Source organism: Oncorhynchus gorbuscha, unplaced genomic scaffold, assembly GCF_021184085.1.
Source record: "Oncorhynchus gorbuscha isolate QuinsamMale2020 ecotype Even-year unplaced genomic scaffold, OgorEven_v1.0 Un_scaffold_5593, whole genome shotgun sequence".
Classification (NCBI taxonomy): Eukaryota; Metazoa; Chordata; class Actinopteri; order Salmoniformes; family Salmonidae; genus Oncorhynchus; species Oncorhynchus gorbuscha.
In genome coordinates, this window is record NW_025749360.1 from 10,533 (window position 1) to 24,105 (window position 13,573).

Below are 13,573 nucleotides of genomic sequence, written 5' to 3' on the forward strand. Positions count from 1 at the left end.
TACGCTCTAACCACTAGGCTACCTGCCTCCTCTACGCTCTAACCACTAGGCTACCTGCCTCCTCTACACTCTAACCACTAGGCTACCTGCCTCCTCTACACTCTAACCACTAGGCTACCCTGCCACCTCTACGCTCTAACCACTAGGCTACCCTGCCACCTCTACGCTCTAACCACTAGGCTACCTGCCTCCTCTACACTCTAACCACTAGGCTACCCTGCCGCCCCTACACTCTAACCACTAGGCTACCCTGCCACCTCTACGCTCTAACCACTAGGCTACCTGCCTCCTCTACACTCTAACCACTAGGCTACCTGCCTCCTCTACACTCTAACCACTAGGCTACCTGCCTCCTCTACACTCTAACCACTAGGCTACCTGCCTCCTCTACACTCTTACCACTAGGCTACCTGCCGCCTCTACACTATAACCACTAGGCTACCCTGCCGCCTCTACACTCTAACCACTAGGCTACCTGCCTCCCCTACACTCTAACCACTAGGCTACCTGCCTCCCCTACACTCTAACCACTAGGCTACCTGCCTCCTCTACACTATAACCACTAGGCTACCCTGCCGCCTCTACACTCTAACCACTAGGCTACCTGCCTCCCCTACACTCTAACCACTAGGCTACCTGCCTCCCCTACACTCTAACCACTCAGGCTACCTGCCTCCCCTACACTCTAACCACTAGGCTACCCTGCCGCCTCTACGCTCTAACCACTAGGCTACCTGCCTCCTTACACTCTGCAACCACTAGCGCTACCTGGCCGCCTACACCTAACCACTAGGCTACCTGCCTCCTCTACACTCTAACCACTAGGCTACCTGCCTCCCCTACACTCTAACCACTAGGCTACCCTGCCGCCTCTACGCTCTAACCACTAGGCTACCTGCCTCCTCTACACTCTAACCACTAGGCTACCTGCCGCCTCTACACTATAACCACTAGGCTACCCTGCCGCCTCTACACTCTAACCACTAGGCTACCTGCCTCCCCTACACTCTAACCACTAGGCTACCTGCCTCCCTACACTCTAACCACTAGACTACCTGCCTCCCTACACTCTAACCACTAGGCTACCTGCCTCCCCTACACTCTAACCACTAGGCTACCTGCCCTCCCCTCTACACTTCAACCACTAGGCTACCTGCCTCCCCCTACACTCTAACCACTAGGCTACCTGCCTCCCTACACTCTAACCACTAGGCTACCTGCCGCCCTACACTCTAACCACTAGACTACCCTGCCGCTTACACTTCTAACCACTAGGCTACCCTGCCGCCCCTACACTCTAACCAACCAGGCTACCCTGCCGCCTCTACACTCTAACCACTAGGCTACCTGCCTCCCCTACACTCTAACCACTAGGCTACCTGCCTCCCTACACTCTAACCACTAGGCTACCTGCCTCCCCTACACTCTAACCACTAGGGGCTACCCTTGCCGCCTCCACGCTCAACCACTAGGCCATCCTGCCTCTCTACACTCTAACCACTAGGCTACCTGCCGTCTCTGGCTACACTCTAACCACTAGGCTACCTGCCTCCTCTACACTCTAACCACTAGGCTACCTGCCTCCCCTACACTCTAACCACTAGGCTACCCTGCCGCCTCTACGCTCTAACCACTAGGCTACCTGCCTCCTCTACACTCTAACCACTAGGCTACCTGCCGCCTCTACACTATAACCACTAGGCTACCCTGCCGCCTCTACACTCTAACCACTAGGCTACCTGCCTCCCCTACACTCTAACCACTAGGCTACCTGCCTCCCCTATAATAAGTATCCCTTATACCGCGTCCTGCGGTGCAGTGAAAGGAGTGGATGGAGTAAAGGCTCACCAGTACTCTGTCAGCACAAGAGACCCATTTAAGTTTTGCAGACTGTATTGAGTAATTCTAATAACATATATTTGTATTTTATTAACAGTGTATTTCTTTAAATATAGCCTACCCAATAGCTTTCAACATATGAGTATTTATGTAAACTTAACTCTGGGTTAAATAATACAATAATAAAATACATAACATTTCCCATTGTCTTTTTAAGAGGTGCTTGCAATGTTGTGATTAAACGTTGTACTGCACTGGAGTGAAAAAATCGATATTCTCAAATGTAGCTTGTCTTTTCCACAGGGACTCTTATTTCGAAGAGGAATTTAAAAACATCCGCTAATGTGCTGTCAGCATGAATATCCTGCTGCTAGGAGAACGGTACATACGGTGTGCTTACTTTCAGCCGGTCACCCTGCCACAATTCGATTGGTTCAAACAATGTCTTTTCGGTTTTGTTGGCGAACTACACGCAAAATGTATATTCTCGCCACCAACTGGACGGGGGTGAAAAAAAATAAACACTAAAGAAAAGTGAATTAGACTACTGGTGTGAGAAAAATGAACATGAATCTACACAAAATAATTTAATCAAATATATTGCCACTCCTTTAGTCATTCTAAACTTCAAATCCCTTTGTTCAGGCTCTGGGGCCTGTGAGGGTGTGCCTGCACGAAATCAGTAATGCATGTAGTCTTTTAATCCCAGAAACAGCTCAGCTGACTTTTTTTCCTCCAATTTGAGCATTGCTTTTAAAATAAAGTCCACGTTCTTCACTTCAGTTCGTCTGATCCCAAGGTGACACGCAGGCCTTGGTGCATATTGCTCTTTAGCTCCTCCAAGTGCTTGACTTGACTGAAAAGAGTTCTATACTCATTTTCAGTGCCGGCAGCATTGATATGTAGGTGCAGGACCTACATCTATTCTATAACAGGAACAGCAGCTACATCTATTCTATAACAGGAACAGCAGCTACATCCATTCTATAACAGGAACAGCAGCTACATCCATTCTATAACAGGAACAGCAGCTACATCTATTCTATAACAGGAACAGAAGCTACATCCATTCTATAACAGGAACAGCAGCTACATCCATTCTATAACAGGAACAGCAGCTACATCCATTCTATAACAGGAACAGCAGCTACATCTATTCTATAACAGGAACAGCAGCTACATCCATTCTATAACAGGAACAGCAGCTACATCTATTCTATAACAGGAACAGCAACTACATCTATTCTATAACAGGAATAGCAGCTCAAGCAATCGAGCATTTGATATTGCCGATTACTCAGCTCCGATGAACTCCTGCCCAAGTCAAGCACCGTCTTCCGCTATACCACTGCCTGATTTTGGCATTCCAAGGATCTCCCTCATGTTCTCCTCCACAGTTACTACACTTTATTCCTTTGTAATTATCTTCTGCTATACAATCAACATCAAAGTGATCTTTCCCCAGACATCCCACAGCTCAGCTCCTGTCTGCCAACACTGTCCGGCATAAGAGAACATTGACTGCAATGGCCCTGGATACAAAAGCTCTGACAGGGTAGTACACATCTCAGCTGAACCAGGGGGAGGAACCTACCTAACCAAATAATGTCACATGCTTCGCTGATTTTTAATCACAACAAAAACCCGGACCTTTTCATTTTGAGGAAAAGTCCATCCTCCTCTCCCTCCGCAACCCGAAAACCGATGAGTGGTCGGCAGAGTCTGACCTTCTCTCAATTGCATACCCTCGCCCTCTTTCTCATCCTCAAAACCCATTGGATGAGAAAATCAGAGGACACGAGGAGTTGAGAAAAGACCCCACTGTCTGCATCAAGAGAATCTTTAAATTCTCCCGATTAGATCTTAAACTATAATACATTTTAACCAGGTTTCTATTCCCAATATTTCACAATCAACCTTAGTTACCATTTTATCAGATCTTAATTAATTAAACTATAACAAACAAACTCAAATCAATTGATTTTATTTTACAACATAGAAAATATAGATGAATTCATTTGACCTCTTTCCTATAGATTCCTATGTTCCAATTCCTATATGGAATGGGTAGTCAGTAGTAACAGACCGTTGTGCACGCCTACCCTCCACAAGGAGTATGCAGGATACAGCAGAGGGTCGATAGACAGGTCTGTCCTATTTGTCCCTAGGTCCAGTCCCACAACAGACCTCTACGCCTAGTACAGATGTGAGATGATTGGTCAGATGCAATCGATATGGAATGGATCAATTCCACTTTGAAAGGATCGGGTAGAAGTTTCACCGTATCGCTTATACCAATCAAATTATCTCAGATCTCCACAAGTACATATGGCATATGGTCCATTTGGGAAATGGGCCAAGAAGAAGAAGGCACCAGTGAAGTGAAGTCTCATGGGCTGTGTTTACACAGGCAGCCCAAATCTGATCAGCTCCGAAAAATTTCTGATGTGAAAATATATGATTGGTCAAAAGCATCCAATAGTAAGCGAAAAAGATCAGAATTGGGCTGCCTGTAAAACGCAGCCTTAGTCAGCAGGAGGTCAGAGTGGAAGAGTGTCCAGCAGTCAGAAGCTTGGGTGTATTCACTAGAACCAAACGGAACAAACCTACCTACATTCATCTAATAGAACTCTTATTTTCAAATGAGAAACGTTTTCCTACAGTCGACACTAATGAAATGAATACACCCAGATCTGTCAGAGAGCCTTCATGCTCCCATATCGTCGACAACAGCACAGCACTCAATCACTTGTCTTTGTCTTCCTGCGCTCCAGTCTTGTCCTCTAGTCCACTCTGGGCTCTCAGGGCCTGGCTGCTGGCTGAGATGAAGCTGATCCAGTGCTGCAGATCCTCAGGGTAGTCGGGACACTCCACCTGAACACACAGAGAGAAGAGGACTGAGTCGGGACACTCCACCTGAACACACAGAGAGAAGAGGACTGAGTCGGGACACTGAACACACAGAGAGAAGAGGACCGGTCGGGACACTCACCTGAACACACAGAGAGAAGAGGACTGAGTCGGGACACTCACACCTGAACACACAGAGAGAAAGAGGACTAGTGGGGACACTCCACCTAGACACACAGAGAGAAGAGGACCCGAGGTCGGGACACTCCACCTGAACACAGAGAGAAGAGGACTGAGTCGGGACACTCCACCTGAACACACAGAGAGAAGAGGACTGAGTCGGGACACTCCACCTGAACACACAGAGAGAAGAGGACTGAGCCGGGACACTCCACCTGAACACACAGAGAGAAGAAGACTGAGTGAGAGAAGAGGACTGAGTGAGAGAAGGACAGTGATATCCCATGTACTTTAGTGTCAAAATACACTAGGAAGTGGAAATAGGATCTAGGATTTTGGTCATAAAGTCAGGTCTCGTCCAAAGTGGAGATTTGCCAGACAGATGAAGAGTAGACTATGTGTAACCCTCTGGTTGAGTTTATTTCATTCCTGCCCACATGCTCAAAGCTGTACCCAAGTTATCATCCATTTGGAGCTGAAGGCAACCCGATCATAATGGCCAACACCTGGGAATGGAACGCACAGGCTACTTCCTGGTTAGACGGTTTAAAGTTACAGGCTACTTCCTGGTTAGACGGTTTAAAGTTACAGGCTACTTCCTGGTTAGACGGTTTAAAGTTACAGGCTACTTCCTGGTTAGACGGTTTAAAGTTACAGGCTACTTCCTGGTTAGACGGTTTAAAGTTACAGGCTACTTCCTGGTTAGACGGTTTAAAGTTACAGGCTACTTCCTGGTTAGACGGTTTAAAGTTACAGGCTACTTCCTGGTTAGACGGTTTAAAGTTACAGGCTACTTCCTGGTTAGACGGTTTAAAGTTACAGGCTACTTCCTGGTTAGACGGTTTAAAGTTACAGGCTACTTCCTGGTTAGACGGTTTAAAGTTACAGGCTACTTCCTGGTTAGACGGTTTAAAGTTACAGGCTACTTCCTGGTTAGACGGTTTAAAGTTACAGGCTACTTCCTGGTTAGACGGTTTAAAGTTACAGGCTACTTCCTGGTTAGACGGTTTAAAGTTACAGGCTACTTCCTGGTTAGACGGTTTAAAGTTACAGGCTACTTCCTGGTTAGACGGTTTAAAGTTACAGGCTACTTCCTGGTTAGACGGTTTAAAGTTACAGGCTACTTCCTGGTTAGACGGTTTAAAGTTATCTAGAAGGCTGAGTGCCTGTAACTGTAGTGTTTTGGCAGATGTCCCAACTCTTCCCACGTTCAAACATACACACACTGGAGAGAGCCACGCCTCCAAGCCCTTATTTCCTTATGAGGACTAAAACTTATATCAGCCCTCCTTTAAAATTCTCAACTTCTACATCAGTCGCTCGTCCTCCCATCCAGTCATTCATCTTCCTCCCCTACACCATCTCCCCCACACCCCTCCTTCCCTTCCACCTCTTACTTTTCTCTTGCAGAGGAACTGTAGGATCTTGTCAGGACTGCTGCGCATGACGTTCTGTTTACACAACATGACAGCGGCCACCAGACCGTCCCTGCAAGAGGAAAGAATGATAGACGGATTAATATGGGATGTAACACATGAAGCCAAAACAGGTTGTAAACACAGTTGTCCCCGTGCCCTACACAGTTGTCCCCGTGCCCTACACAGTTGTCCCCGTGCCCTACACAGTTGTCCCCGTGCCCTACACAGTTGTCCCCGTGCCCTACACAGTTGTCCCCGTGCCCTACACAGTTGTCCCCGTGCCCTACACAGTTGTCCCCGTGCCCTACACAGTTGTCCCCGTGCCCTACACAGTTGTCCCCGTGCCCTACACAGTTGTCCCCGTGCCCTACACAGTTGTCCCCGTGCCCTACACAGTTGTCCCCGTGCCATACACAGTTGTCCCCGTGCCCTACACAGTTGTCCCCGTGCCATACACAGTTCCATTGAAGTCCATAAGGCATTATACTAGCAGACACACACCTGCAGGAGACGAAACGCTGCTCTAGGTAAAAGGCCTTCTCATCCCAGACCACGATTCTGGTGCGCAGCTCAAATGCTTCCCCCAGGCACAGGGCCCGGCGCAGGCGGATAGTAGTGGCCCCCACCACCATGGTGGCCCTCAGGGCTCTGCAGGCTTTAAACACCCCGTTACGACTGTACAGGGAGAACCTGAGAGAGGACAACATTTCCACATCACCATCATCATCATCATCATCATCATCATACACCCTGTGTGGGTGTACTGGGAAAGTACAGGACGTCACACACACACAAACCTCTAGGGGTTAGGAGCTACTGAGGTAAAGGAATCCTCTATTAGGAGCTACTGAGGTAAAGGAATCCTCTAGGGGTTAGGAGCTACTGAGGTAAAGGGATCCTCTAGGGGTTAGGAGCTACTGAGGTAAAGGGATCCTCTAGGGGTTAGGAGCTACTGAGGTAAAGGAATCCTCTAGGGGTTAGGAGCTACTGAGGTAAAGGAATCCTCTAGGGGTTAGGAGCTACTGAGGTAAAGGGATCCTCTAGGGGTTAGGAGCTACTGAGGTAAAGGGATCCTCTAGGGGTTAGGAGCTACTGAGGTAAAGGAATCCTCTAGGGGTTAGGAGCTACTGAGGTAAAGGGATCCTCTAGGGGTTAGGAGCTACTGAGGTAAAGGGATCCTCTAGGGGTTAGGAGCTACTGAGGTAAATTAATCCTCTAGGGGTTAGGAGCTACTGAGGTAAAGGGATCCTCTAGGGGTTAGGAGCTACTGAGGTAAATGAATCCTCTAGGGGTTAGGAGCTACTGAGGTAAATGAATCCTCTAGGGGTTAGGAGCTACTGAGGTAAATGAATCCTCTAGGGGTTAGGAGCTACTGAGGTAAATGAATCCTCTAGGGGTTAGGAGCTACTGAGGTAAAGGGATCCTCTAGGGGTTAGGAGCTACTGAGGTAAAGGAATCCTCTAGGGGTTAGGAGCTACTGAGGTAAAGGGATCCTCTAGGGGTTAGGAGCTACTGAGGTAAAGGGATCCTCTAGGGGTTAGGAGCTACTGAGGTAAAGGGATCCTCTAGGGGTTAGGAGCTACTGAGGTAAAGGAATCCTCTAGGGGTTAGGAGCTACTGAGGTAAAGGGATCCTCTAGGGGTTAGGAGCTACTGAGGTAAAGGAATCCTCTAGGGGTTAGGAGCTACTGAGGTAAAGGGATCCTAAATATAATAATAATAATAAGGGGTTAGGAGCTACTGAGGTAAAGGGATCCTCTAGGGGTTAGGAGCTACTGAGGTAAAGGAATCCTCTAGGGGTTAGGAGCTACTGAGGTAAAGGGATCCTCTAGGGGTTAGGAGCTACTGAGGTAAAGGGATCCTCTAGGGGTTAGGAGCTACTGAGGTAAAGGGATCCTCTAGGGGTTAGGAGCTACTGGGGTAAAGGGATCCTCTAGGGGTTAGGAGCTACTGAGGTAAAGGGATCCTCTAGGGGCTAATTAGGAGCTACTGAGGTAAATGAATCCTCTAGGGGTTAGGAGCTACTGAGGTAAAGGAATCCTCTAGGGGTTAGGAGCTACTGAGGTAAAGGGATATGTTAAAACTAACAGAGAACTCAGCTTCCTGGGACCCATCTAACCTGGCGAAGTCACATTCCCGGAGGTATCTGGCATTGTTCATGTGTCGAGAGTCGAATGTCGTGAAGCAGGGCAGTGACACACTCTGTTCCCCCAGGACGTCCCACACCGGCTTCTGGAACCAGGCCCTGACCACCGTGACACTTGTGCCTTTTAAGTACCACATCCAGACTGGGGAACAGCAGCAGCAACACCCCTAAAACCCACAGTAACAACTCCCTGGAGAAGGGGGAGAGGTAGTGTTACAAGACAGCAATACAGACAGCAATACAGACAGCAATACAGACAGCAATACAGACAGCAATACAGACAGCAATACAGACAGCAATACAGACAGCAAGACAGACAGCAAGACAGACATCAAGACAGACAGCAAGACAGACAGCAAGACAGCAATACAGACAGCAAGACAGACAGACAGCAATACAGGAAGCAATACAGACAGCAATACAGACAGCAAGACAGACAGCAATACAGACAGCAATACAGGCAGCAATACAGACAGACAGCAATACAGGAAGCAATACAGACAGACAGCAATACAGACAGCAATACAGACAGCAAGACAGACAGCAAGACAGACAGACAGCAATACAGACAGGCAGCAATACAGACAGACAGCAATACAGACAGACAGCAATACAGACAGACAGCAATACAGACAGACAGCAATACAGACAGACAGCAATACAGACAGACAGCAATACAGACAGCAATACAGACAGCAATACAGACAGCAATACAGACAGCAATACAGACAGCAATACAGACAGCAATACAGACAGCAATACAGACAGCAATACAGGCAGGCAGGTAGGCAAGGCAGGCAGGCAGGAGAATAGTTTCAGCAGGGTCATCAGGGTGTAGACAACTACACAGACAAGCCTGGCTGCCTTCATTACAAGGGCACATCAGCTATGTGGGGATTTGAAATAAATAAGAACAGGTTCAGCTTGAAAGGTGTAGAAGCCTGGTAGGTGTGAATGATTCATGGACAGGGTTAGCTGGAACAGTATGTACATCTATCGCCCCACAAGTTGTCCGGGATACTGTACACATACCCTGCAGAGGTCTAGAAAATGAGCCCATACAGCTTCAGCTAATCACTCATATCAATGTTTAGCCTCTTACTGACAGCAAATACATTCAGCAAACAATTTCCCCGACTTTAGATTAGCTCTCAAGAACTCAAGTGGGGTATACCCAGCTTCCAGCCGTCTGACCTCGAGTTCCCAGCTGATGGTATTGATCACAGCTGGCTCACTTAGGTGGTGTAAAGTACTTAAGTAGTACTTTCAAGTATTTTTACTGAAGTAGTTTATGTATTTATCCCGTACTTTACTATTTATCATTTGACAACTTTTCCTTCACTACATTTCTAAAGAAAATAATGTACTTTTTTACTCCCACACATTTTCCCTCAAACCCAAAAGTAATGTTTTGAATGCTAAGCAGGACAGGTAAATGGTCTAATTCACACACTAATCAAGAGAACATCCACTGGTCATCCCTACACCTCTGATCTGGAGGACCTCACTAACAGAAGAGAACATCCCTGGTCATCCCTACTGCCTCTGATCTGGAGGACTCACTAAACAGAGAACATCCCTGGTCATCCCTACTGTCTCTGATCTGGAGGACTCACTAAACAGAGAACATCCCTGGTCATCCCTACTGCCTCTGATCTGGAGGACTCACTAAACAGAGAACATCCCTGGTCATCCCTACTGCCTCTGATCTGGAGGACTCACTAAACAGAGAACATCCCTGGTCATCCCTACTGCCTCTGATGTAATTTATTTAAACTTTATTTGATATGATCTGTTGAACTCACTAAACAGAGAACATCCCTGGTCATCCCTACTGCCTCTGATGTAATTTATTTAAACTTTATTTGATATGATCTGTTGAACTCAGTAAACAGTGTGACTGTTGGAGCCCCTGGCTGTCGGTAAAAAATACTTTTTATGCAACATACTGATCAGCTACCAATAGATTGTTTTGAATATATAATCTAGCTGAACCGGAGTGACATGAGCCGTCCTCGAATGATCTCCCAGCTTGGACTGAAAGTTGTCGTCGCCAGCCAGTCCTGTGCTTTTAAATAATACCGTCAGTTCACCCTCAAAACACTGAATAGAGTGTTTGATTATGCAGCAGGCTATCTATATACTCTATTTAGCTTCCATTTATAAACCTTCATAAAGATTCCACATCAAATAGCCTAACAATGAGGAAAAAGTGGTCGCCTGGTGGATCACCCAGTCTGCTACCCCATACTCAGTCACCATATTGGCCTGCAGCTACCCATGCCTCCAGTCACCATATTGGCTTCCAGCCCTACCCATACTCCAGTCACCATATTGGGCTACAGCTACCCATCGCCAGTCACTATATTGGCTTCAGCTACTATACTCAGTCACCATATTGGGGGATAGCTACCCATACTCCAGTCACCATTTTGGGGGATATACCCATACTCCAGTCACCATATTGGGCTACAGCTACCCATACTCCAATCACCATATTGGGCTACAGCTACCCATACTCCAGTCACCATTTTGGGCTGCAGCTACCCATACTCCAGTCACCATATTGGGCTACAGCTACCCATACTCCAGTCACCATATTGGGCTACAGCTACCCATACTCCAGTCACCATATTGGCCTACAGCTACCCATACTCCAGTCACCATATTGGGCTGCAGCTACCCATACTCCAGTCACCATATTGGGGGACAGCTATTTGTAAGTCGCTCTGGATAAGAGCGTCTGCTAAATGACTTAAATGTAAATGTAAACTCAGCAGGTTGTCTGGCTAATAGTCTACACAAATGGGTTGCAATATTCAAGGTAAATCTAATCCAACTTGACTCCCCTAAAGTCTTTTTTTGTATGTACATTTTTAAAATACTTATTTTCCACCATAATTTGCAAATAAATTCATTTAAAAAATCCTACAATGTGATTTTCTGGATTTTTTTCTCTCATAGTTGAAGTGTACCTATGATGAAAATTACAGGCCTCATATTTTTAAGTGGGAGAACTTACAATTGTTAGCTGACTAAATACTTTTTTGCCCCACTATATATATATATAAATAGGTTAGAATTGAGGCACGGTTAGGTTTAGTGTTATATTGATATATGGTTAGGGTTAGTGTCCCAACACAGTCATATGTCCATATAAGAGCATGTTAATGGTAAAGTGGACTACCGATGCCAGTTAGCCATCTCGTCTCCTAAACAGGAGAATGATGCCCCCAACGTGTTGTCACAGAAAAATACTGTTGGTACCAACCGGTAAGAGTGTATTTTTTAGTTGTGAAATTATTTTGATGTGATAAGAAAGTAAAGGGATTTTTGCTTCTAGAACCGTACCGTAATTGAGAATCGATTCACGTTCAGGATGTAGCATTCTTTGTCGGTTTGCTCGGCTTCCAGAGCCAAATTGGCCTAACAGAACATGTAGCTAGCTAGGTCCTTGGACTATACGGAGTAACGATAAGCTCCTGTAGTCCAGTATTGGGCAGTGGTTCTCAACTGGTTTTGCCCCAGACCCAAATTGAACCAGGTTGTCTGTCGTGATCCATTTGGGGAGGGGGAGGGGGGTGATAGTAAATGTACCAATTACATGACAAGGGAACAACTTTTCCATTGTCAATAATTCAGTTTTGCCCCATATACATGAATGTTAAATTCACTGGTTTGAGATCAAAAATCTACCAAATTCACTAAATAGTGCTGCTAATAACTGTTGAAAATACTCATGGAAAGAAAAGAGTTCAGAGGTGCTAAATCAAATCAAAAGTTTAATGATCATTTCTACACACTTTCTCACCTGGTTTTAGTCATTCAGACTATTGTCTTGGCCATTCACCCTTAATGCCACATACACAATCCATGTTTCAAAGCTTAAAATCCCTCTTTAACCCCGTCTCCTCCTTTCATCTACACTGATTTGAAGTGGATTTAACAATTAAATCAATAAGGGATCATAGCTTTCACCTGGATTCACCTGGTCATAGAAAGAGCATGTAATGTTTTGTACACTCAGTTTGTATATAAAAGGAAATGTAGATTAGCCTCCCCTCCATATAAAAGTGGCACAGTAAAGATGTTATAGTCTTCCAAATGTGAATTAGATATTAACACATTTTTAAGCAAACATAGAAATGACATGAACTCTGATGGACAGCGCAGACCAACGTTGAAGTTTAGTCGTAACAAACTTACATGACTGTTTTGACCAGAAACTTGTTGTCCGAAATCAACACTGCACGTTCACCGTCTTATCCTGAAACTCCGGGCTGCAGTTCAGACTGAGAAACAATTACAGAAATAGATTTGAAGAGCAGATATTTATCAAACAAATCTGTGTAGCTGTCACTCTCCCTCAATAAAAAAACAGTCTCGTGGAATTCACAACTTCCCAAGTCAAGTAAAACCTATTATAAATGTTTAAATAGTTATGTTACATTTGATACCGGAGCTCGAGAGTATGCGTTGAAATCACTAAAGCACTTTTCCGTCTTCTTCGGTGGGGTTTTAACGGCGGTTGGCATCCAATATTATGGTGCATTACCGCCACCTACTGTACTGAGGGTAGGCCAGAGGCACGGATAAACTAAATCCTACCCGTCAGCCCTAGTCACTTAAAAATATAAAATATTTGCGACTATATCTAATGACGTTCTACTCACTATACCCTTTAAACTAATTTCCTGTATCCCCCCCCCTCATACTAGATCTCATCCTCTCTCTTTCTCTACAATAATAAATAAACCAAAACTGTAAAAATAAACCAAAACTGTAAAGATATTAATATATTAATTATTAATAATATTAATATATAATATGAATATTAATATATGCCATTTAGCAGACGCTTTTATCCAAAGCGACTCTACGGTCATGTGTGCATACATTCTAATGTATGGTGGTCCAGGGATCGAACCCACTACCCTGGCGTTACAAGCGCCCACGTTTCTACCAACTGAGCTACAGAAGGGACTACATATTGTCTGTCAGTATAACAGAACTGATGTTGCAAGGGAAAGCCTGAGAAAAATCCAATCCGGAAGTGCCTGAGGTTTTGAAAGCGCCTGCGTTCCAATGACTCCCTATTCGCTGTGAATGTACCACCAACGAGCTTACGTTTCTTACATATT

The 13,573-nt window shown here is 45.6% G+C and overlaps 1 pseudogene; it reads right to left on the bottom strand.

The window, feature by feature from the left end:
- Window positions 1-4,548: 4,548 nt before the first annotated feature.
- Window positions 4,549-12,802, bottom strand: LOC124029125 (annotated as a pseudogene).
- Between the last annotated feature and the right edge of the window lie 771 nt (window positions 12,803-13,573).